Source organism: Pipra filicauda, unplaced genomic scaffold, assembly GCF_003945595.2.
Source record: "Pipra filicauda isolate LSUMZ 115617 unplaced genomic scaffold, ASM394559v2 scaffold144_size1929842_pilon, whole genome shotgun sequence".
Classification (NCBI taxonomy): Eukaryota; Metazoa; Chordata; class Aves; order Passeriformes; family Pipridae; genus Pipra; species Pipra filicauda.
The window spans coordinates 1470458-1497539 of NW_024103929.1; positions in this window are offsets into that span (position 1 = coordinate 1470458).

A 27082-nucleotide genomic window follows, 5' to 3' on the forward strand; every position below is an offset into this window, starting at 1 on the left:
AACTAGAATTCCTCAAAAATTACAGAATACAGACTGTGAGGGAAAAACAGTGGAACAATATCAATGTGGTCTTTGAAAACTTACATTTTAGAAGACCTGTGAGCATATTTTGAATTGACTAGACTGAACATCATCATGAAGAAGCTATCTAGACTTTTGAAAGCCTTTCTTATTTCCCCTGGTGGATTTAAAATCACTTCTATCCAAAACCAGATATTTAATTTAGATAAACTTCAAACTGGTACAAGTTAATTGAAGTTTGTATGGAAAAGCGAAGAAATTCATTTGACATCTCTAGAAATAAAAAAGAAGTAAGAGAATACACTATAGATTTTGCTCTTATAACAAATTTTCACTATGGAAAACCTGGCAAGATCTTCCTTTATAATTAGAATTTTTTTATTATTATTTTCCTCTCTTCTGTTATTGAAGGTCTCAGTTTTCTACCAAAACACCCACAAAGTGTACGTGCCCTGGGTTTTCATTTATTGCATTATTTCAGGTTACCTCAAGTTTCAGTTTAGATGAGAAATCATGAAAATAGCACACGCCAGTTATTTTCTGTAGCAGATGGCTCTCAGAGGAGCTTCTATACTGCTCAACTGCATTTATAGGGTAGAAAAAAATATTAAAATGTCACACAATAAGCCAAAAGCTAAGTTTCATCCAGGGTCAGAAATTATTTATGAACTTAACATTTAGCACTAAAATGTGTCCTTCAGCAGCCATTGTCCAATGTGGAATTTTATTTCCTTGGGCTAGATGGCGCTGGAGTATGTAAAATATCCATTCCTGTCTCCCAGCACAGAGTTTCTGTCTGCTTGGAAAAGGAACAAGCCTTTCCTACATGCAGATATTCAGTTCTTTCTTTCTGTACCAACAAACAAAATGATAACTCTTCTTGTTTTATTTTGAAGGTTATTATAAGTTCCCATTTCACTTGGTATAAATTCTCTTTTAGTGAAATGTGGCAAAGCTGCATTTTATACAAGGAGTATTATATGTATGCCACAAGCTGAAAATGTACATGAAACCCACAAATATTTTCTGTGAACATTTGACATTTTAGTTTTTTTACCCCGGAGGAGGAGAAAGCAGCATAAAGGAAGAAGTTGTGGTATTCCCTGGGATAATCTGTGTTTCTAGCACTGGATATGAGGACTTTGAATCTAAAGATTTGGAAGTATTGAGAACTACCAGGGCTAGTGTCAAACGCTACTCATATTCTGATGGTACTCTGTTATGTCCTATCCTACTGAGACAGGACCTTCTATCTGCTGTGCAAATCCTCTGTACCTCCTTCTCTGCCTTCTCCTTTATACCTCTGAGTGTGGAATTCAAGCCATGGCACAGTCTTTCCACTCAGCTCTGGGAAGAATTGACTGTTTGAGAGCTGAGTCCCCATCTGCATTGTCTGCCCATGTGGTGAAAGAGGAGATGAGATCTTCATGTCACCTTGTGGTGAAACTGGAACAATCCAGTGACATTCTCCAGGAATAGTTCCCCTAATAAGATCAAGTTGGGTCTCTATTCGTTTAGAGGAAGAAGGACATACGGAGGAGAAAGAGCGGTTATCACAACCCATCGTCCCAGAAAACCCCATGACCCCAGGCTGAGATGTGTAGCTCCCTGCTGCCATAGTAACTTTCTGTGCTGTTGATGCCATGAAAGATTCAGCTACTGGCCAGGCTTTGGAGTGAAGGTAAAATGCGGGAGTGAAGGGAGGTGGTCCCATGCCCTCAAGTGGCCACAGAGTGTTTTTTGTAAATTACCTTCCAAGCCTTCAACACGAGGTGCTGTTCAAATGCAACTAGCCAGAGATAAGGGAAGAGCCTGAACTGCTTGTGCTGAAGTCCTTCATTAGAGGATACCTGTGTAGAAGCAATAAATACAGACTTGCTTGAACAGCATCTTTAAATTTGTCTGTTAATTGTGTTTTTCTGAACACTGAATGTACTCTGCTTTGGGAATAGAAATGAGTTTCACTCAGACGGTATATGATACTTTGAAAGCTTGCTGGAGTTACTAATAATTGCTTATAAATTTTTACATACATGGTCTAAGGTATTGATCCTTAGAAAAGAGTTAAAGTTCAGAAGAAAAAGAGTAGTGAACTAAGTTGTAACTTATTACAAAACACTGCTTACATGTCACTTTATTATGTTTTGATGACATTGGTGTTATTGTTTTGTAGCACAGAAAAACCTCGGGGGGAATAGTTGGAAGGTGAGATGCAGGCAGGGGTTGCTCTGGCACCATTGGCCATCTCAGACCTGGCATCCCTTATTTCTCCAGTGGCAGTGCCAGGATAGCCACTCCTAACCCTTTCATTTCTGGCTCATGCCTGCATCTGCACTGAGCTTTCTGCAATGTTGTTGTGGGGAACTGATACAGCCTGCTAAAAACCATGACTTGGATTGCTTTCCCAGGGGGTTGAATTTAGCTGCCAGAGACAGGTTTGGCACACACAGTGGTGCTGCTGAATATAGAAGCACAGCTATTACCTGTCTAAGAATGTTCTGAAAAAAGACAGCTATAGATCTCTTAAACCTATTGGAAGGATACTATTACAGATGAAAGAATAAATACATCTGCCATTTTTGTTAAATTCTGCTCCTATCAAATTATCTAAATTCTAACCCTCTTGTGAATTCAACTTGATCTGTGTTTATTGGTGCTCTAAACAGATATTGTCCTTCCTCTTCCACCTGGCCACGTGCAGTTCTGTTAGGGGCTCATTCTGCCATTGGATGGGCATTGGGGCTTAAACTGCCCGTGGAGTGAAGCTACCAAAAATTGGGAGCAACTGAGTTGATGTTAGTAGCACTGAACTTAGATATCCTGTCATGCTGCTTGATGTAGTACTGCAGCAGATTTAGAAATTCTGGGCTTGTTTGTTTCTACTTGTTTGCTTCCTTTAAATTTTCTTAATGAGGTTTTTAAGTGTCCTGGAAAAAAAAAAATATTTTTTAAGGCAGTATTAAATTGCTTTGACTTTTTAGCATAAAATAGAAATTTAAATTTGTTTTGCTGTTGGAAAAAGGCAATATTGCTTAAATCTCAGGTCTTGCATTCTTTGCTCACATTACCCTTCTCCTGGACTATGCTCTTGTACAAGGAGTCTAGGACCTCAGTAAATACATGATACAAAAATTATTGGTTTGAAGTCTTCCACACTGAAACTTTCTAAATGTTGTCTGGATTCTTTTGATTTCAGTTGGAATTGAGGACACTTAGCTGTGTTGAGTTACTGCAAGTTCTGCAGGGAAAAACAACCATTTCAAAAGATGTTATTAAAATCAAAGATGAAGCTGGTGAGACTGAAATAACCAACCCAATCTATTTCTCATGGCTAGCAGAATTGCTGTGATTCTCTAGCTGTTGTTATAGATGCTCTTAAAAAGGATATTAAAAGCAGCTGTCACCTATTTTTTTTTAACATCAAAATATATGAATTTCAAATAGCTGTTGCTATGAAAGCTAGGTCAATATTCTAGTCTGAAATGAAGACATAAATTCTTGTATTGTTTAAAGCAAAGGATAATAAAGATAATTTAAATGTTTGTTTAAACTAGAAAAAAAAGTCTTTTATTTTACTGCTAATAAGTAATGTCAGGTAGGTAGAGGCTGACAGGAGGATCCCTGATGTGTTGCATCTAGTGAGCAATCTATATAAAATATCACCAACAAAGCATTTATTTGTGATGAATTGCAGACATTGTTGAAGACACACATCTCCTTTCCTAGTACACTGGGAAACCCTACTTTGAGAAAAATCTTGTTAGTCCTAAGTTTAGTACATCAGTACATCAGTGTTCATCAGCCTTCCCAAGCATGGACACCAGCTCAGTTGCCCTTTTAATCTGGGATGTTCAGTCAGGCTTTGGCTTTTCTCTTCCAAGGGATCTGTTTACCAGATTCTCTGAGTGTGTTTGGTCTTTGTTGCCCCTACCCTCAAGACTGCTTCAGATCCTGTCCTGATCACCAAGATTTCTGACTACATTCCATTTGTGCATTACAAGACCTGACTAATATCTATTACATATATTTTGAATTGTTTTTCTTCTTGGTCTTCCCTTGGATTGTTGCAGTGGTACATCCTTATCATTTCAGCAAATCCCTCCACTTTCAGGAAACCTCATTTTTTATGTGTTCTGCTGTCTGTATATTTCTCAGATCAGAAATGAAATTATCTGAACATGGGGACAGCAGTATCTGGCAAGCAAAATAATTGTGGTAAATTTTGGAGGCAGATTAATTAGTACAAAAATCTAAAATTCATATGATCTACCAAATGTCTCAAAATCTGACTCTGGAAGTGGTATCCTCTCCAGGCACTGTTAGAAATACCTTTTCTCATGTCAAAGGCAAACTGTCTTTAGCACCTTACAGCTACGGGAAGGAACGCATTGCCTGCAGACTTGGGCAGGGGAATCTACTAAGTCCTCATCCATTTTTAGATCTTCTAAGTCTCTGTTGTGACAAAACTTTCAGAACAAGGATAAAAATTAAATGATGTAATGAGGAATTTTTCTATTGACATGGGAGACTGCCTCAAGTGATGCAATAAGAACACAGAGAGGGTTCTACAAGGTGACCTCTTGAAGTCATTTCCAACATAAATTATCTATGACTTTATAATTTTTTCAGTATCAGTAGGCTGGAGGATCACTTGTTTCTCTGCAAACTTTTCTTAAAAAAAGATATTTGACCTCTGTGAGTTGTCTGGATCCATTTATACGTTGTCATTTGTATTTCAGAACCAAGTTACATTCTCTGCAGCAGCACTATCAATTATTTGTGCTAAAAGATAATACCAGCTCCAGAGCACTTCAGTATAACAAACAGCTCAGGGGTGATGAGGAGAATAACCATACAAAACTATTAATAATTTGCCCAAATTCACAGAAAAGATCTAGGGCCAAGCTGGAAACATATTTTTTTCTAATGCATGGATACTGTTCTTTAATCTATGTTCACTCCTGACTATTTTGCCTCCAAATAAATTTAGCCCTAAGAAGCCAAATGACTAATTTCACAGCCAAAATCCCATGCCAAACAGTAGACTGTTAGCTATCTGATACTGCTGCAGACCCAGGCACATTTTTAAGAGGAAAGTTTTTGTTTGGCAAAGAAATGAATTGCAATTGCACTGAAGGGAAGCTTACACACCTCTTCTTTCACTCATGTGTGATACAACTGCTGAAGGCAATTTGGCAAGATTTTTGGATTCTTGCACATTGATAGGTTAAGAAAAGAGCAACCAGTCCACTTTAACCTATTTCCTCTCATAGTCTATATATAGAGAAATGGAAGTCCAGCAGCTGGCCAAAAGCAGCAGTAAAGGCAGGAGACCAACTGGCTGGTGGTTCAGTGCTGGTCTGTATGGTCCCACCTGGCATCCCCTGTTTGTATCTGGTGTCAGATGTCCTTGTGAAAATGTTTCTCCATGACCTCTATTACCTGGAGGGGGTGCGTGTGTGTGTGGTCAGATGTTGTCACATGTTGATATCATGGTGTACCTTTCCAGCAGTTTCGGATATCGTTCTCCTGTCACTTGCTGATCCATGCCCTTATTGAGCTCATTATGCATAGGACTTTTTTGCACTGCCCTGCTGTCTGCAGCTCATTATACTCAGGCACTCAACTCTCCATCGAGGCAAGGTTATAGTGCTCCCACGACACATTCCTTTGCAACAATGAAGGCAAACTCTGTCCAGGGGTCCATTAGCAAGAGCATATCCCAAAGATCAAGAGGTGTGATTATGCTATTTCACACTTGTTAGTCCATACCTCAACTATCATGTCTAGTTGGAGTTTCTCCAGTTGAAGAGAGACTCTAAACATTAAAGCAGGTCTACTAAAGGGCCAGCAAGAGGATTAGAGTGTTGATGAACTTGACATATGAAAAAAGGCTGAAGGAATAGGGTTCAGGCCAGAGAAGGGGAGGCTCCGAGGGTATCTAATCATGATCTCCCAATACCTGAAATGTAGTTATGTGGAAGATGGAGGCATTCACTTCACAAGGTTGCATGCTGACAGGGCAAGAAACATCAGGCACAAGTTAAGGGAAATTCTGGAAGGACATAAGAAGCAAATTTTTCATCTTGGGAAAGATTTAATGTTGGGGTAATTTGCCCAGAGAACTGGTGGACTCTCTCTTGCTGGAAATGTTCAAGACTTGGCTTGATAAATGAGGCTAAAGCCTCTTTCAAGGGAAAGTGATACCTGATCATCCTCAAATGTTCCTTTCCACTCAAAACACTTCTACTACATGTGTCCCTGCCCATGGCAGGGGGGTTGGAACTAGATAATCCTTAAGGTCCCTTCCCACCTGAGCTATTTATGATTCTTTTACGGTCTGCATATTCAACTCAATAAAACTTAAAAATTGGTGTTGTAGTGAGGAATACGTTTCAGGATATCACAGATTTATTGTGCCTTTAGCATGATGACACTAGTAACTGACAAAAACTTGTTTTAATTCTGTGACTTCTATTAATTATCCACTAACCTTGTGAAATTTCCCATCAGCCCTTTCACTCATTGAAACTTCTTACATGAACTGGTTGGATTTTACAGATTTTTTTAACCTGGTACCTGACTATCCAATTAGAAAGATAAATAGGTAGTGGAAAAATCAATTAAAGCAGAAAAGCTAAAATGTGTTAAACTAGAATTGGTTCTGACCTGAAAGAATTGGGTCATTATCTAAATATTCCCAAGTCTTGGAATTGCTTTCATCCTGTGGTTGAGCACTGGTTCCACTGTATTTCTTAAGAAAATTAATCTAAATTTTATTCTGAAGTAGGAGTTTTGAAGAGTTTGAAGATTTCTATATTTACTACATCAAACAATTTAGAGGCAAAATGAATGACTTTATGCTTCTATTCAAACTTGTGAAATTATGAGGTCATGAAAAGAGAGGGGTTCTCTTGTTAACTCAACTATTCCCATAATTAACATTCATTTGGTTACTTGAGGTTTAGCATGCTATTTCATTAAAATAATGCAATTGCAGATAGAGGAAAAAAAGTTTTGAAAGCATAATTGGTTTTCATTGTCAATATAACTTAAAATCCCATTAGCCACAAAATTTCAGCATTGTTTTCCTAATCACTTGCATAATTGGATCATCAGATTTCTCTCCTTAAAAAAAAAAAAGTCTCACTTGGTGGCTTTAAAGGTTATTATTTGCATGAATTTTCCCCCCTCAGTGTTACATTTCCACTTTTATTTCCACCAGCACTGAAAGGTCAGAGACCCAGTGAGTTAAATGAAATCATGTCAAGAGCAACTAGAGCTCTTACTTCCCCCTCCCTCTCTTTATTTTTAGATTCTGACAGCTACTGGCAAATGCATGCATGCTCCCAGTTTGATTTGATGTACTTGTCCACCTCAACCCATTAAGGCGATTTAGAACATTCCTCTGGATCTTCCATGGTGCTGTTCTCTCTATTACATGTGCCTGTGGCAAGTTTTGTCACTTCATTTCAGGAATTCCAGGGTACTGTTTCTTAACTTAAATGGAAACTTTTTTTGAGACATTGTAGAACTAAGAAGTGTTACAAAGAGGTGTAGATAGTCCCATTAATAAATATTTTCCAGAAGTACTGCATTCATATAAGTAAACTAGATCTGCCATGCATATTATTAGAAAAATTCCCTTCTCATGTTCCATGTGTCTCTGTTATCACAGGATTCAAACCCATTAAATAAAAGTCATAGAAGAATCACATTTCTGGAAGAGTTCTTGAGAAGTTATCCAGTACATCCCCTTACCACAAGGCAGGTTCAGCTCTTCCTAAACCATGCCTGACAGATGTTCAGCTTACTGATTCTTAAAAATCTCCAGTGTTAAAAAGTCTGTATTTTCTTTAGGCAATTTATTAAAGTGCTTAAGAATATTTGATGTTCTTTCCTCTAATATCTAATTTATACCTTCATTGCTGCATTTTAGGCTAACTGATTTGTTGCTTTCCTGTTTGGATTTGCTCCAGTTCTTTATGTAGCAATCTTTTAAAATACTTAAAGACCAACAAAATGCTCTTCAGATACTTCTAATCTACAAAAAACGACTCATTTTGGTTGTCCTCAAAGGTTGTGTTTTATAACCTTTTGATTATTCTTATCTCTTTAATTGGTCAGCATCTTTCCTGAAGATATCCTAAATCTAGACAAAGCACTTGAGATGAGTGAAATAAACAGAAAGTTTTTTTACTTTGTCTTCTCTATGATTCTCTTCCAGGATGAAGCCTCCATTTTTCTTTGAAATAGCCTGGCATTGCTGACTCATGCTCCAATTTATGATCCACTATAGCCCATACATCCGTTTTCAGAAGAACTGTTATTACTCATCCTATAATTGTGCAGATGCTTACTCTTACCTAAGTGGAGAACTTTTGATTTTTTGCCCTTATTAAATTGCATCCCAGTCACTTCAGATAATTTGTCCAATTTATAATAATCAGTCTGAATTCTAACCTCGTCATCGCCTCTCCCAGCTTTGAATCATCTGGAAATTGAGGAACTATATTCTCTACTCCATTGTGCAGTTTTTATTATCGGAAGTGTTCCATAACCTAAACTTCAAATCAGTCCCCAACAGACCTCCCCATTGCATCCTTCCAGCTGAAAAGTTTCTCTTTATGGATAGTATCCCAATCAGTTGTGTCCCTACCTTATAATAATTTCAGGAAGACCCTGTATTGCATAGAAAAATGCTATAGAAGACACTGTCAAAAACTTTTTTAAAGTAAAGATATTTTTCTTTTCAATACACGGGCCTATCACCATGTCATAGGAAAAAACTAGGTTGTTTGATGTGATTTGTTCCTGATAAATCAACATTGGCTGCTTTATATCCCCTTGTTCCCATCCAGACGTTTGAATACTCGAACCAGTATTTTTTTTTCTTGGTAACTGAAATTAGATTGACTGATCTACACTTCTTTTCAGTTTTTTAAAGGTAATAACTATGATTGGCTTTTCCTGTTTTCTGAAACTTTACCTGTTCTCACTCCATTCTCAAAATAATTGCCAAGGGCTCTGAGATCACTTCAGCCAGTTCTCTACATACTCTCAGATGAATTTCATCAGGACCAGCCCGTTTAAAAACATCCAGCTTTTCAAAGTAGAATTAAACCTATGCTTTACCTTTTCCATCCCGAGTTCTTACCCTTTTGTCGTTGATGCTAATTGTGTTAGACATCTAATCACAGCCACTGGATCAAGTGAAGACTGAAAAAAACCCCTACATTTTCGTCTTTGGCCATCTGTGCACCATTGAGCCCTCTTGTACTTAGGAACCTGTGAAATGTTTTGATAATCTCTGCTTTGTATAGTGACAGCATAAGAAAAGAGAAAGATAGCACTGTTCTTATTTAAACTCGTTTTTCATGTCAGAAGGAAGTTAAGAGTCTACTGTGGGCCACTCACATATGTGAGATTCATCACGTCATTTTGATCAATAAAAATGCTGATATCTAATTTAAGCATGCTCTTAAGTGTCCCTCTGTAGTCAATGGAAGATAGAAAGTGACTTCAAGGATCAGCTTTTTTTTCTCTCTTGCCACACACTTTTTTTGGATGAAACCCAACCTGTCAAGAACACGTGATGATGATAGCAATGCAAGCAGACAGGGACTGCAGCTTGGTGAGGACTTGGTGCACTTGAAAGTCTTTATTCCATTTGATGACAGGCACATCACCATAAGCAAATGGTCAGCTTTGGTTTCAGTTACATCATAAGTTTTAAGACTGCATTGCCTTATCCTCATCTTTTACAAAATTTTAATTAAAAGTTATATTCTGATTTTCAAGATATTTATTTTGTGCACAGTGTAGTGTTTGACATAACACTGAGTTTTACTTTTTTTTTTTCTTTCAAATCTGAATGCAGAACTTACTCATGAATATATGTATATATAGTGGTCAAAATAATTTGGTTCTGTGCAAGAAAGGAAGTTACCAACAGCCATAAATTGACTGCAGCCCACTTCTTGTTCTGTCTTCCAAAATAACTTCCAAGTTTAGGAAAAGATTGTATTTTAGTCAGTTTTAAAATGGCTTCCAAAAGTTGTTTTTTGAAATAATTCAGCTTATAGCCTGGTATCAATTGAAGACAGCTTGTTGTTTTATTATCATATAACCAGTGTGGTGACCTAGCTGAAGTCCAAGTCTGTTTTAAAGAGCTAAATCTTTTTCGTTATACTACCCATGTAGTCAAACAGACCAAACTTACTGCTTCAGTTTCTCCACTTTAATTCAATCTCCATCCCTTTAAAGACCATGTCTTCCCCTACATGTCCCTAGAGGCAAGCTGCACACAAAACTGTGAATCACTGTCATGTAGTTACTTCATGGTGGATGCCAAAAAACCCAATGATATTGTATGTTGGTCAGAGCATACAGTAATTCTTCAATCCTCTTCGAATGTCTAGTATTGCTTGAGTTTCCTTCAGGTCTTTTTCGTGACGTGACATCATGAACTTTTTTTTGTATTTATAGAATCTACATCTTCCTTTCCTTTCTTTTCCTGCACCTGACTAGAATTTGATGTGTGCACTGTGCATTATGCAAATCTCTGCTCATGTTGGCTACAACACAATGTGTGTGTGTTTGTGTGTGCATGTATACATCGGGACACACAAGGGATAGATTCCTGAAAAAATAAAAACAAAGGAGGTTTTTCTTTTATGCCAATTTGAATGATTACCCTTCACTTGATAAAGTCTGGCACATACCTTGGTGTTTCATATGAACTGTCACAATAACCTGACTATAATGCAGATTCCTGCCCCAGCTTCCAGAGGTTTGTGATATGTCTTCTTATTCCATTAGCACTTTGTCATCTGCTCCCCCTGGTGCCACTGTCATGTGGAGAAAGCTTTAGGGTGAGGTTCTTGATAGTATTGAAAAGTCTCTTTGTGTTGTACTCACTCTGTCTCTCCCCACTCTCAATTTACACAATACCTATTTGTATGTTTCTGCTTATCTCTCACACAACTTGTACAGTCTCATTGTGGAGGCTTATAAATTTAAATATTTGGGATTTATTTTGAACATGATATAGTGTAATAACAAGGCTATCATCTGTTTTGGTGTAGTTCGTTATCAGTGTTTCAGAGGGGGGCACTTTGACATGACAGTAAGAATTGGCTGAACTAGTTTCTGGAACATCTATAAAGAAGGGATCTTAGCCACAGATTTCTTTCTGTTCGGGTGAGCTCATTTTTGTGGTTTTTTTTTGGTTTGTTGTTGTTTGTTTGGGGTTTTGTTTGTTTTATTGTTTTGGGTTTTTTTTGTGTATGTGTGTTTTTTTTTTATTTTGTTGTTGTTTTTCTTAATGTAATTCCTAATAAATTCCACTCAATAAATTCATGTCTCAACAAAGAAGGCAGTGGAACAAGAGTGACTAAATAGATAAATAAACAAAAAAATAAAGCAGAAAGGAACTGCACAGAATTTCCATCCTTTGGTTCACATATTTTTAAAGATATTAAAAATATTCAAGGTAGCAAATGTAAATATCTTTGTTAAGTAGCCATATGTAATCAGTTTATGCTAATCATATGTATTAATGGTGACATTATATAAATATAATTTACATTACTGATGTAAAATGGCCATAAGTATATAGTTTTTACTCTATAAGCTGCTGCATATAAAGGTGATGTAATATTTTCATATTTATAATGTGGATAAAGTAGATTAGAAAGGTTTTGACAAAGCACAGGAATAGAGGCCAGAAAAACATCACTTGAAATTTCTCTATAGCTTAGTGCAAATAACTTAGCTGCTCTATAGCATTTTTTCTGATCTCTGAGGCAGGAACAGTAGCTGAGTGTTAGTCTTTGGTGAATTACTTAAACAAGACTACATTTCAATAACTGAAATATAGGATATATTTAGAGATTTTTTTCTGTTGGATTTCTCCTTTCATTTTTCACATAATTCATTTCAGTTTGCTAAGTAACTGCTTGGTTGTCAGCCCTCAAGTGGATGTTGAATTATATTTATTTTACTGATGATATTTGAACTGGAATCTTTATAAATACAGGTAAAAATTCTGTCTTTATATTGTATTTTGACATAGTTGTGAATTTGCATAAGGCATTGTGTTAGGGCAAGGGATCCAATATCTTTATTTTTGGAGGTTTTAAGAACAAGTTGGAAGAATTGCCTTGTGGGACAGATTTAAGTTTAGTTTTGATGCAACTATGGGAACATAGCTACAAAATTAAATGCTCTACATTCTACTCCATGTTCTGTTAGTACAAGGCCTGTTTCAATATGTGGTCAATAGGACATTCCATTTACATAACTGGAATAAATTCACTGATCCCTCTGATAGCAGTCAAGGCTACCTTTAAACACAAAGTGCTTTTTGGCTCAGTTCTACGGTGCCACAAAGTTTCCTTGTAGAATAACTGAATATTTTGCTTCATTAGACAAAGCATGGATATATGACAAAGCTCTATAACATGCTGCATGTTTTACACCAGTGTGCACCTGCTTTAATTCATTGGTTCTCAGCTATAATCCATTGCTAAGATGTATGCCAATAGAAACCTTATAGCTCATCCCTGCCTTGGTGTAGAAATTGTCCCTTGTTGGAAAAGGTGATGGGCAGTGTCAATGCTCAGAGACAGAGATGGTGGCAGACACCTATGGTCCATATTTCTACTAAGCCAGACTTGGTATCAGTGGAAGTTCAACAGGGCTCAGTCGTGTTGGGGTTCCCCCTAGTTTCTTTGAGAATCTCTGCCTCAGACTCTGCTGGCACGGGAACATGATGACAGCTGCCACTTTAGCTGTCTTTTGAGATTCAGCCCAGGAACGTTTTTAACTTAAAATCAGAAGTCTCTGCAGCTTGAGCTGAAAAGATAGTGTCTGCAGCCAAAAGAGAAATAGTTTTATATCCCTTCTGTAGACTGGGCAGCTGAGGCAGGTTCAAAGTATTGCCAAGAGTAGTTGTAGCCCCAATCTAAGTGGAACAGAAACATGGTGCTGTCAGGCAAACTGGCAGTGCTTATCTCAGTGCTTATCACCATGTTATTGTGGGAATTGGGAAGGTAAATGCACATTTGGTGGATTACACATTCCTAGTAAACCCCGAGTGAACATATATTAGGAGTAGATGGCAGAACATCTAGCTGCCAATTCAGTTCTATTAATCAACACACAAACACCCAAACCTTTCAGCAATTAGAAGACTTGCAGAAAGTAATACTGCTAGTAGTGTCTATAAATCAAGAGAAAATAAACAATCATTAAAGTTCTTTCACAGTAACAGAATCTGATAGTGACTCAGAAGCAGTAAGTGAGAACAGACAGTCTAGCTCCAGCCCTAATGGAGAAGAATCTTTGCCAGCTAATAATTTTCTGTTTCTTTCAGTAAATAAGAGCCAATGTCCTCAGTTGCAGGCTGGATAACTAATGCAGGTTGAATCACCTATGTTCTGAAATTTATACACAGTCAAATGGCAATTTCTTTACTTACTGACATAGTCACCCCCAGTATGTTCTTGTAATCCTCATTGACATTAATGAGAAATATACTGCTATGTGGACGTGTAAGGTAGCTACAGAGTCAAAAACCTTTCTCATTTTTACATCCTTGTAAGGCAGAGGTGGAAAACTGTTTTTATTGCTAGAGCCATACACAGATTAGGACAAAAATGTGTATCTTTTTTTCTCTTCACATATAATTCTGCCTGAATGCAGGACAATGGTTATCATGAGTCATATAAATATTTCTGATCTCTCTGGAAGAAAGTGGAATGGCTCATTCATATCACACCATATTAATATATTATTTTGTACCAACATATTTTGTGTTTCAACAGGAAGGCTGATGCATACAAGACATGCACTATGTACTTTTTATCCAACTGAGTTTAACTGTTCCCAGTGAAGAGTTTTGAAAGTTATGTTTGGATCCCTCTCTAGAGTATTTTTACTTGTTTCCCACTAGTCTTGAAAATCTTAGCCTGAAAAATAACCGAAAGGAGGTCTGGAAGAAAGAAAATAAACACACCAATATTTGGGAAAGTTACAGAGGACAACAGTGATAATTATTAGCCTGTTGAACAATAGTGAAATGGTTGACACAGTTCAAATTAATAAAGAGTTAGAAGAGGTTACTTTAATTATTGCCAATTACCATCAGTATGTGCTAATAAAATTTGTTAATCTAGCTTGCTACCTTTTCATGAAATTACCAGTTTGATTGAGGAACCTGCTTAATACAGTTAGACATCTCCAGGGCACTTGACTTGGTACAGCACAATATTTCAATGAATAGGAAGAATGGTGCAAAATCACTGGATTAAAAAGCATGAAAAAAAGTAATTCATGACCTTCAAAATGCAGTTGTGTATTGAGTCTTGCTGGGATGGAGTTAACTTTCTCCATGGCAGCCCTCACAGAGCTGAGCTGTGTATTGTAGATAGAAGGGTGTTGGTAGCACACCAGTATTTTGGATACTGCTGAGCAGTTCTGGCACAGCACCAAGGCTGTCACTCCACCCTCCCCCATCGAAGGCCAATGGGCTGGGGGTGGGTGACAAGTTGGAGGGGACACAGCTGGGACAGACGGACCCAAACTGACCAAGGGGATATTCCATAACATATGATGTCATGCTCAGCAATAAAAGCTAAAAGAAAGAAGATGGGGAGCATTCATTATTAAGTCTTTTTTCTTCTGAACAACACTATGAGTACCAAAGCCCTGCTTCCCAGGAAGCAGCTGAACATCACCTGCTGATGGGAAGTAGAAAATAAATATTCTTATTAAAAAAAAAAAGTCTCTCACACAGACACTTTGTTTTATTTAATTAAACTACATTTATCTCAAACTATTAGTTTTTGATAATTTTTTTTCTTCTTTCCTGATGAATATAGGGTGTGAGAGAGTGGCTTGGTGGGCATGTGTCACCAGCAAAGCTCCACCCACCCCAAGCTGGAAATGGGAATTATTAGGAAGCAGACATCCTCTCAGGGAAGCCCCAGTAAGATCCATTCTTTGCTACACATGCATTATTACAATTTGGAAAATACAGAATTGTACTGCTAAAGCTTGTGGTTGAAAAAAATCTAGGGGAATATATAAAGAATGAAGAAAATGGGTTATGAAAATTTAGGCACTTTGATTGCTTGGAACTGTGTCACAGGGAAATTATTTCTCAATATTGTCCAATACATAGTCAAAGGCCAGGAAAAAAAAATCGGTTATACATCCAGGATTGGAAATATATTCTTGGGAGCAGAGAGTGTGAAAAGGACTTAGAGGTCATGGGAGTTAATCTGATGAAAATGAGCTGCTAAAGATAACACTGTGGCAAAAAGGTTAATGAGACCACTACATGAATCCACAAGAGGATATGAGAAGTTATAGAGAGATTAAATGACTGCATTGTTGGGTTTTTCACTGACCCCTCTGTATTAGGATCATTTCTGATATCCAGTGAAGAGTCCTAAAAAATGTGAGAAAATTTAGAAAAGAGCCATGAGAATGATTAATGAACTGGAAAACACATTTTATTGAAGGAGTAAATTAGTTCCATGTATTTAGTTTATCAAAGAGAAGATTATGGAGTCAAAGTCTGTTTGGTGAACAAGAGGCAATAGTGCATTCTTCAAGTAAAATATAGCTTGAATCTTAGTTAGACAAACTAAGACTGGGAACATGAACATGTCTTTGAAATATGAATTGTTTGCTTTTAATGCAGCTTATTAAGAGATTCTTCACCAGTGGTAAATTTGAAATCAGGATTAGATTTTGTTTTTCAAAGCTATCTTACTGTTGAGATCAATCTTCTGCAGTCAGAAGGTATCTGTTGGCTCTGCAAAGCATGAAATATTTTTTTTTTGTATCTCACAGAGGTATAAATGTTACATCAAAGCTTTAGACTATATTAGAACTGGAAATTTTATATGCAAACGTTTTGCTGAATTCCTTTGTTTTCTCTATCTCACCTCTATTCATGTTCCCTTTGCCTGATGATCTATAACAATTCATTTCAGTTTCTGTGGTATGAATGCTTATTAAAAAAGTACCTCATACATAGATAGATATATGAGGAAATTTATTTACAGAAATATCTTTATTTACTAATTGCTACTTTCCTAGGGAATATTAGCTTTTCACAACATTTCTAAGATGCTGAAATTTAAGGAGAGAAAAGTAAGGAGAAACAGAATAAGGAAGATAATTTGGAGAAGCACATTAGGAACATCAAAATAAACAATCGTAACAGACTAAAACTAACCAACACAGAGTCTTACATATGCCTCATATGGTATTGTCTTGTGATGATAAGTACATTTTTAGGTGTGCACTTTCTCTTTGAAAAATCTCAAAATGCCTATTTTGATTATTTGGTCTTTGTCATATTTCTCCCCTTACAACTTTCTTTGACTTCTCTTTTCCTTTTCGGCTCTTCTCAATAATAAGAAAAATCTTAAAAAAAACAGAGACATAAATTCAATGGAAAACATTCATTTACATTCAAGTTGGTTGATCCCCAGTAGAATCAGGGCAAAGGAATTTTATTTTATGATAGTGGAAAAAATAGAAAGAGTCCCAATTCTGAAATGATTGGAAAGAGTTGATTAATTTAATTTTGAAGCAATGACTACTAGGATTAATTTTGCTAATTATTCACAATAGTAATTGACTGGACTACAGGGATAACCTTTTTCTCTTTCAGATCAACAGAAAAATTCCTAATAATATAAGTAGGATGTGACTATGACTATGTTAATGGTCTGCATTAAATTTATCTGAATACCTTTATAGGGGCCAAAAAAAGGTATTTTGAAATGAAAACACTGAAGTATTGAGTAGCTTCTAGGTAAGTTAACATCTTTTGAAGTTAAACTAAACTCAACCAGGTTACTCAGAGCCTGGCCTTGAATGCTTCCAGGGATGGGACATCCACAATATCTGAGAGATACTTGTCAGATGTCCCAGATAAACCCGAAAAGATTAAAATTGGCCTTTCGTGACCTATTTCCTGAAAAATCTTCATCTGCAAATGGTGAATACTGCAAATTTCTAAATGGAGGAATTTACTGAAGTAATCTGTAAATATTTATTTTCTTTTCCACTAGTGATATTTTGCATAATGGAAGGTTACAGCTTGAGTGATTCCACAGACTACTATTAATTACGTGATAATGCACATGAAAGTTTGTCATCCAAAATCATTTCTTTTCCACCGAATTAAAAAATCCAATTGATATCTGTAGCTTATTATCAATCATGGCTGTATTCTGGGAACATAAATGTGGCATTCATTTACAACTTTCTGATACTTTAGTCCAAGAACATCATGAACAGTACAGATGGTATTATTTGCTCCACAGCTCATCTCCTTGACATGTTCTGGATCTGTGCTCTATTCCACTGATGGATGTCTTTGTGGAAAGGTTATGTTCTGCCAGCATATTTACAGATGCCCCTTTTGCCTTCACAATTACTGAAAATTGATTAGTATAGTGAATGTCTGTGCCCACTTTGGCCCAGTAGTCCTATTCACAGAATATAAGGAAAGGTTATGCCCTTTGCCACTAATATGTTCCACAGACTTGTGGAACAGAGCAAGTGGGAGGAATTACTTCTATTTTTTCCCCATAAAAAAATAAACTTTAATAGTTCAAAAGACTGTGGAAAACAATGTTTTTACACTGTATTCAGTCTGATGATCTGCACTTAGAATCATAGAATCATAGAATCAACCAGGTTGGGAAAGACCTCCGAGATCATCAAGTCCAACCCTGGACCCAACTCTGCTGTGGTTACTAGACCATGGCACTAAGTGCCACATCCAGACTCATCTTAAAAACCTCCAGGGACGGTGAATCCACCACTTCCCTGGGCAGCCCATTCCAATGTCTGATTACTCTCTCCATAAAAATTTCTTCCTAATATCCAACCTAAACCTCACCTGGCAGAGCTTAAGACCATGCCCTCTTGTCTTACTGCTGGTTGCCTGGGAGAAGAGACCAACCCCCACCTGGCTACAACCTCCTTTCAGGGAGTTGTAGAGAGTGATGAGGTCTCCCCTGAGCCTCCTCTTCTCCCTCAGCCTCTCCTCACAGGCCTTGTGCTCGAGTCCCTCCACCAGCCTCGTTGTTCTTCTCTGGACCTGCTCCAGCACCTCAATATCCTTCCTGAACTGAGGGGCCCAGAACTGGACACAGCACTCCAGGTGTGGCCTCACCAGTGCTGAGTACAGGGGAAGAATCCCTTCCCTGGTCCTGCTGGCCACAGTGTTTCTGATATAGGCCATTTGTGTCCTTGTTCTCCAGAGTGTCTTCAAGACAGCAGTATATAAATGGAAAGACAAGGAAAAGCAAATCAGGAAAAGACAGCAAACTAAGGGGAAAAAAACCCCAACAAAACAAAAGACTACTATGATATTAATCAGATTTCAATCAGCTAAACAAGATTCTTTTTTCCTATGAAATTCATGTTTCTGATTCTTGATCTACCTTATTCTGCTGTCATTATTTTGTAATGATATCAAAGACACTAGAAGTCCTTTCCATATAAAAGTAGAAAAAACCAACTTTACAGCCATGTTACAGGCCCAGAAGCAAAACCTCCTGGCTTCTGTGTGAATATAGACAAAAGTGGCTATGCTTAGGAACATCTTGTCCTTTATTAGTTGCATTTTTTAGGGAAAACTTCTTTGAGTTGAAAGAACTTCTTGAGAAGATTGTAGCCCTGAACAAAGTTTCAGACTATCTGCAGCCCTGAGGATCCAATCTGCTATTTGGATCTGCAAAGCTTTTCTTTTTGAAACTTAAGAAAAAGACATGAGGAGGGGAGAACCTTTCCCTCATCAATTTGTTTATGAAAGATCCCTACTTTATTAACATGATTTGCCTGTTCTCTTATTTACTTAGGGCAAAATCCTAGCACAGTTGCAGTTTTGAACTAAAAGCCTGTTTGATTCTGGTTTGCACAGAACTTCTTTGTCTGTCATTCTTCTCTAAGATTATTGTGACATTTCCTGAAACTTTCGCCTACTTCCCACATTTATTTTCAATGAGAATGTAGCTGTAGGCTCTGGTTGTTTAACCGATAGCTAAAAAAATAAAAGCAGTGCCTCTCATATCATGAGCCCGGGAAGCCTTAACCTCTAATGTTTTGCTTGTATCCAGTTTTTCCAATATTGCTGTTAATTTGCTCCTGTATTTGAATTGAATTTCTCTTTTCACTTGTGAGAAATTTTATTTTTCCTTCCTTCCTTCCTTCCTTCCTGTCTTCCTTCCTTCCTTCCTTCTTCCTTTTTCCTTCCTTCCTCCCTTCCTTCCTTCCTTCCTTCTGTTTCTGTTTCTCTTTCTTTTTCTCTTTCTCTTTCTTTCTCTTTTTGTTCCTCTCTCTATCTGTGTCTCTATCTCTCTCATCTCAATTTTTAGGAAACACAAGAGACTTAACATATGTCAGTGATGACCCTTTTGCTTGTGGATACAGAACACAGGCTTTTTGAAGAGGCAAGGGAAAGACCTTAGGATGGATGTTGCTCATTCCTGATCCCTGTGGTGCTACTGGAAACACTGAGTGTCTTTTTTAAAACTGAATAGACCTAGACAGGCCCAGTGGCGTAGGACACTAGGGATTAACTCAAAAGGTAAGGTTAGAGAAAAGATAAGGTTTATAAAACATAGAGATTAAAGAAAAAAGAATAAGATTAAGAGGAGAGACACCCTTACAAATCAGTACAGTCAAGAGTGAAACTGCTGCATTCTCCTCACTGAAAAGCTAACCCTCCCTTTTTTCAGAAATGTTCAAAGTAATAAACAGTGCCTTGAACTCCTCTAGCCTCCTTTCTTTTAACCTTATCCTTCTAGCACACCCCATGTTATGTCCGCCAGGGACGTCTTTGACTCTTTCAAAAGCAAGTGGCTCAATTAGAAAAGAAGCAGCATTTACCACACAGCCCACTGACTACCACAGCCTCCTTTAATCCCATCTAAGCTGAAAGCATCCATTTATATGTCTGCTTAGTCACAATGGAACATATTGATTATCAATACAGGCACCACATTTTCAAACCAAGTCAACTGTAGGGTTCACTGTTTAGAGTTGTGACACTGTTTTTAAAAAGATCCCTGGTCTGTGACATTTGTGGCCATACTTTCAATAGGTTTTGTTTCCAGGGCTTCGTTACCTTTACTGTAGTCCCTTTACTTGTCTCTGGCCCAAAGGGCAGTGGTGCTGAGCTCTTCTTAATAGCTGGGAACTGTCTTCTGTTCTGCCACTTCATTAGCATAGTGAGACTGTTATCCTCGAGGAAGCTGCCAATAATGCCACCAGAAACAGAAATGCATATAATCAGACAAAAGGAGCAATAAATATTGCCAACTATTTATAAATAAAAACATTAATGTTTATACTTATTAATCACTTTTAAATTCAATAGCAAGAAGAAATAACAACTACTTCTTGCTAGCTAACACCATTAAATAACATGGTCAATAGACTTTTTAATTTTTTTAAGTTCCTTAAGGAAAATTGAAAACTAGGACATGAATCTTTTATTGATGAGCTTTGGATACATGGCCACTTCTTTTGTCATGGGTTCTTTAAATGCTGTAAAGTTCCCAAGATTGTTCTATATGATGTACTTAACAAGACTTCTTAATCAGCACTACCACTGTTTCAACAGAACAAGCATAAATTCTAGTCCCTTTGAGGGTAAGTCTATAGTCTAAACTGAGGCTTGCTCAAATTTTGAAAAGGAAAAACAAAAAAGGGAACCTCATTGTCTTTTCCTTAGCCTTTTCCAACTATACTCCTGGACAAAATACTTTAGTAGAGAAACAAGTCAAAGAAAAAAATAATTGAATTTTAAAAATGTGAACATGAAATGATTATTTTTGTTTTAGTTTTCACCTGCCCAATTTGATGGCTCCTCAAACACCTCTGGATATTGTAGAATTACAGGGTTATTCACAGAGAGTAAATTTAGGCAAGCATGAAGGGTTAATATCTGATGTAGTTTGAAGCATAGTAATGTGATTATACCTTTATGGTTTCGTCATCATTTGTCATCCTTTTGAGACAGTAATTCGATGATGTAATAGCAGCTATATGATGCAGTGTGAGTGTGTTTGCATACTTCTCTGCTTGATTTCAGCTTGCTTTAAGGCTTTGACCTCATGGCTTCTGTTTTTAATGAGTTACAGTCTCCTGCTTTGTTTCTGTATGAGATTCTGTGGCTCAGCCTGTAACAACAGACATTCCCAGTATTTTTAAAATCTGTCACTAATTTAACAATCTCTCAGAATTTGTGTCAGATGGAGTCTGGAAGGATTCAGACTTTATACACACACCTTAGTTCCAGATTACTTATTCCTTAATTATGAAATGAACACTCCAAAAGGAAAACTACTAACACCAAAACTGAGCAGAAAAAAACCTAAGAAAAAAGTACAGCTGATAGGTGAGGGAAGTTTTTCAAAGTTGTGTTAGATACCTAAAGAAATGGAGTTTTGCACTGACAAAAAGTATTTTCTTCGGTTAAAAACCAATCCTGGCTAAAAGGGAGGTGAAGTCCACGATGAAAAAATAATGGGAAAAGTATGGGGCCTGATAGCAATGAATAAATTCAGTATTAGATAATGGAGAGAACTGATAAAGAAAACTAAAGCAGTCAGTTGAAAATCTATGGGTAATAGGGCAAAGATAACAAGAAGTTCTTTAAACAGGAACAAAATGCTTACAGTTTGTAGAACTATGGATGGTAAAATTGTTAACTCTAGAAGAGAAAATGCAGAATTAAATATATACATCTGTTTTCCAAAAGAAGAATGAAATATTTTATTTTCTCTCACTTCTGAGGAAGAGTTCTAAGCAGCAACACTAAATATTTTCAAATCTACAGAATTAGATAATTCACTGTCAATAAAATCACTTTTCTGTGGAGCTGCCTGAATTAATTTTTTATCAAATCTATATTCTGAAGGACTTCCAGAAGCTTGGAAAAATAGTCATGGTCCAACATTAACAAATAGTGAATTAACTGGCCTTGAAAACAATTTGCTAGTTAGCCCAAGCTTTACCTAGGAAGAAATTCTTGGATGAATTGAATGGAAATTGAAATTACAATTGACGTCAGTCAGTGCAACGTTATGGAAAATATTTTTTTCTAATGTTCCTTTGTTTTGATGGGATAGTGAAATATTTTCATAAAGAAATCATCCTGATGAAACATATCTATGTGTTTTATAGTTTCAGAGACGTTGCGTGCAGCTGGCAGATGTGACACGGCATCCACGGGTGCAGCCAGGTGTGATGCCTGAGGTATCTGAAACCGCACAGAACTCCTGTGTCTAGACAGCTGGATTGTCCCCTGGTGACCACACTGAGGGGGATTCATCTGCCTCACTAAAGGAATCCAAGAATTAATATTCCTGTGTTGAAACTAGATTCCTTTTAAAGTCAACAGATAAAATATGCACCTTCCCCTGTGCTTCAGCTGACGCAGGTGAAGTGCCTTTTGTGGGGTGAAGTGAAACATCACTGCAGGGGGCTGAATTTCCATCCATCAGATATGGGGAAAGATAGTGAAACTGAAATTAGATGATGGCAACCCAATGCAGTTAAAAAAAAAATATTGACAGTCTGGAAAGAGTTTGGAAAAGATCTATTGAAGCATTTCAGGGTTTGGAAAAGATACTTTGTAGTGAGAAACTAAAGAAGTGCTATCAATTTTGTTTGTCCAGAAAGGTTAAGAGGTTGCAACCTATGATTATATCTGAAGAAGAAGTTTTTGATCATAGAAGGCTCTTTAATCTTCCAGAAAAAAAACCCAAACGCACAGCATAAAATCCAACAGTCGAAAGCTTAAACTAGCACAAAGTAAGTGTAGAAATTAAAGTGCACGTTATTTACAATGGAAGAAGCTGTATGGAGGAAGCTGTGTGACTGTCACAGCTAGTGACTGTAAAAGCTTATCTTGGGATATAGAGGCTTCTCGCTGCCTTGAATGCATACCTAAGCAATGTGCTGCCATGCAAGGCAAAGAGATGAGCTTGGTTACATTCCTGGTGAGATTTTGTGGCCCAGGATGCACCAAGCAACAGACTGAATACTCACAATTATTCATTCTGGCTTTGAAATGTATGAATTTCAAAACCTGTTTTCATAGGGTAGAAAAGTAGCATTGTACATTTATCAGTGTCGCTTCAACTTCCAAAGAGGCCTGGGAGAAATTATTAACTAAGGCAAAAAGGAAAATGAAAAATGGGGAAATGATAAGGAGGGAAAATGAAAAATAATTAGAATTTTTACTCCCACTATCATCCATCTGTTTTAAATTTGATTTTGCATCTAAAATTTTTGTTTTGATTTATTTCAAATTTAATTTTTCTAAGTTTTTGGAAAAAATACATAATATTTAATTTTATATGTTTTTATTTACCTGCCATTTTTTTCTCTCTGTCCTTTTCATCTTAAGCTTTTTGTTTGGCTGAAAATAAAATGAAAGCACATTTCCGTTTTCCTTCATGACATACGCATAGAAAAATAATGAAACAATACAATGACATTTTTTCACAGCTTAATGAACTTGGAAAAATTTTTAACCAGTCCTAAATAAATAGGGACTCATGTCTTATCATTTAATGATTAAATGATTTTCATGACACCTGTGTACTTTTACCTTTTTTCCAGTACTTAGAAAAAAAAAAATTACCATAGGCTTATATCCACAAAGAATTAAGTTGTTTCTTTACATCTTTATAGAGCAGCTGCTGCTGAAATACTTTTATAAATGAGACCATTTTATAAAATAGCATCTTAGAGGAGGCTCTTCTGTTTAGGTAGCTGGGAATGCAGGCAGACTTAACCCACTTGGTATTATGTTTGGAACTTTTATATATATATTTTGATTTCTGTTTACAGCTTGTTTTATTAGCGTATCTTTTTTTCAGTGCACAGGTTTGTGGAGCAAGCAGCTGTTCATTTGTTTTGTCAGTAATGGAAAGAAGACTTGAACAGCTGATGACAGGTAATTTGGACTGATGTTCAAGTTCTTATAATAGAACTGTGTAGAAAGCTATCACTTTATCTTACAGTGTCTGTATATGTGTGACAAGACTTTCAGAACAGAAGAAGAAATTTGCACTTCACAGGGTAAATAATAAAACATGAGAAAATAGACAGTGGTGTTAAGAATGGCGTGCAGAAAAACTACACTAGGAAGCCATTTCTGGTGCACAACAAGGTGTTTTGCTGGTTGTATGCTGCTGGAAGTTTTGATAAGGGTTTGTGACTGTCATGTGTTGGCACCTCTTCTATCACTTTTTAATACAAATCTGGAGCATGCTCAGAATATCTTTTTTTTAATTGGAAAATGAGTAACATTGCCTAACTATAGGGTTTCAGGAATTTCTAGGCAAATTTAGTTTGCTTGCATTTTGTCCATTTGGAGCCTCATTTCCCCTTGTCATTCACTCTCTGGAGATTTCTCTTCTGAAAAGAGAAATCTGGCAGTTCTTTGACAGCTCATGAATGTTTCCAGTAAATCATCCCCACATGTTCATGGCTGTCCGTTGTTCTACACATACTTGCATGCAGGAATTTGTATTTCTGTCATCCCTCAAGGGAAACTGTTCCTCCACGGTTTCCTGGAAATTGCATTTGTAGTAATTACAGTTGTCCTCTACTTCTACCTTTCCTGACCTTGAAAGGACCTTTTATGTACCTGTCCCTGCCCTCTGCTGCTTTTCTCTGTCACTGGCAACCCTCTCACTGCCTGTCCTACCCAGAGTTCAGGGAGTTCCCTGTTACCTCCACTACAGCAGTATTTGGCTCCCTGCTGCCACTTTTTAATTCGTTCTGTCAGATTTCCTACCACTGCTGGCTTCAAAAGTTTATTTGCTGTAGGCAACAGAGAGTCCACATATGGAGTGCCTGGAGATGCTGTCCTGGCTGCTGCCCATGCCTTCTGTTAGTGTGTGTCTCCAGTTGTTCAGTTGCTTCTTAACTTGCTCGCGAAGCTGTGAAAAAGCCCTTTTTCCGTAGATATCCTCGTACATTTGCATTGCAGATGGAATGTCGGTCATTGCTTGTGAAGAGTAACTCAGTGGTTTTGCTTAGCATCACAAAAAAATTAAAAAAGAAAATATGTTATGAAGAGTTCAGGTGATAGTACAATCATCAGGAGCCATATGCCACACAAGAATGGCAAAAGCTGTTTGTTTCAGCCAGAGACCATGTAGCATATTCCTTATCATTATTTAATAGGAGGTAATTATTAAGTATTTGGATACACAGAAATATATTCTGTAGCTAGTCATGGCACTTGAAAGCTTGCCACTTGCGTAGTGAAACAACCTCAGGATATATATTGGTACTCATGAATTACTTATTAACTCTGCTCTTTTCTGTGTCTTCTGCTTTCCAATTTAAGTGGTTTTGGCCTTATTGTGCTACATGGTGGGACTTAAAGGTCATTTTACAACCTGTTGATTCCCTAGTTGTCACTACACTCCTTCTGGTATTGTGTCTTCATGTGGCAGTTGGATTAAGACAGGATGATACAGCTTAATGACCTAGAATGGGAATGTGGTTCTTGGAATGCAAAATAGAGAAGAAAAGCTTCATGTAAGTTAATGAAAAATTGAGGAGACAAAATAAAAAGATACAAATAAAGGCAAGGGGGAAAGGTAAGGCAATACATAAATGGCAAGTAGACAAGTCAATAATTAATGACAATAAAAAAAATGACTACCCGAAAAGTGCAAGGCATAGCTTTTATTCTGTGAAGGATATTCTCATTGGCCACTGTAAATTAAAAAAAGAAAGAGTTCTTGGATGTTTTTTGTCCTTGGTAATCTTCAGCATTCTGTTTCCTCCCATAGCAAGAATTTGTCAATATTCAGACAAATAGCCTGAACAGTACAAATATTGAAGTTTTTCCTTCTAAGTATAAAGGAAATTTAAAACTATCTAAACACATTTATTTTTTGATGTATTGCAGTTGACTTGAATTCTTGTTTATATCTAATCTTCAGCAAATGTCCTCTTGATTTTAAATCCACATAAAGCAACCTCCGAAATTAAACAACCCTGTATTTCAGTCCCTGTAAATTGCACTATACAATTAATAATACATCCAGTGTATTATTTTTGAGGAATAGAGAGTCAGTTATATATTTTTCGTGAGCTGTGTTGGGATTTAGCCACCTACCTTCCATTCACATTAATGGGACTCATGCAGATAAATTACCCTCAACAACAGAAGTTTTCACCCTTCGGTCTCAAGCCAGGCCTTCAATTACAACCCAGAGAACCAAACACACCCTGCAGTTATGAAAGATGTATGCCTGGGCATTCAGCATAAAGAGGGAAATATCAAAATAAGGTTATTTGGCAGGAACTGGGAAAAAAATGTTATTTTATAAACGACAGACAGGACAGACGGAACTAAAAGTCATGCAGCTGAGAGAAGGATCAAAGAAGAACAACTATTTCCTTGATGCAGAGAAGAGAAAGCAACAACAAAGTGTGCAGTACAGAGTGTGCTCCTGACATGGCTGGGTCAGCCAGCAGCTTAGAGAGACTTCTGAGCAGGTTAAAAGGGACTGGAGTCAGACAGAGGGAGATGCATCAATATTCTGAAAAGACAGAAAGACAAAATGTGGTTTTTAAAGCCTTCCCTGTGAAGTTGTCAGCTCTTAGTCTTTCCTTATGATTATGAAATATATTAAATTGTTTTAATATTAAGGTGCTATTGCTAGTCAGTCTGATATTTATTTTCTAAAGGAAAATGCAAATAATCTAGTGAACAACATTTTGAGAAAAACAAACCCTCAGGCTAGAGAACTAGATTATTTGCATGTATTTAGGAGGGTAGAGTGAAATGGAAAGACAGACAGAGAGAACAAGGGAGAAAGACAAATACAATTTAAATCAATCCTATGACTTTTATAGCCTGAGATTTTCAGTTCTGGAGTTGTATTTTTGTTAAAGAGTCTTATTGTTTTCAATCTTTAGCTTTTATTTAAAAATAAAATAAAATTTCATTAGAAATTGTGTTAGAGAACCGAGCAGGCTGGCA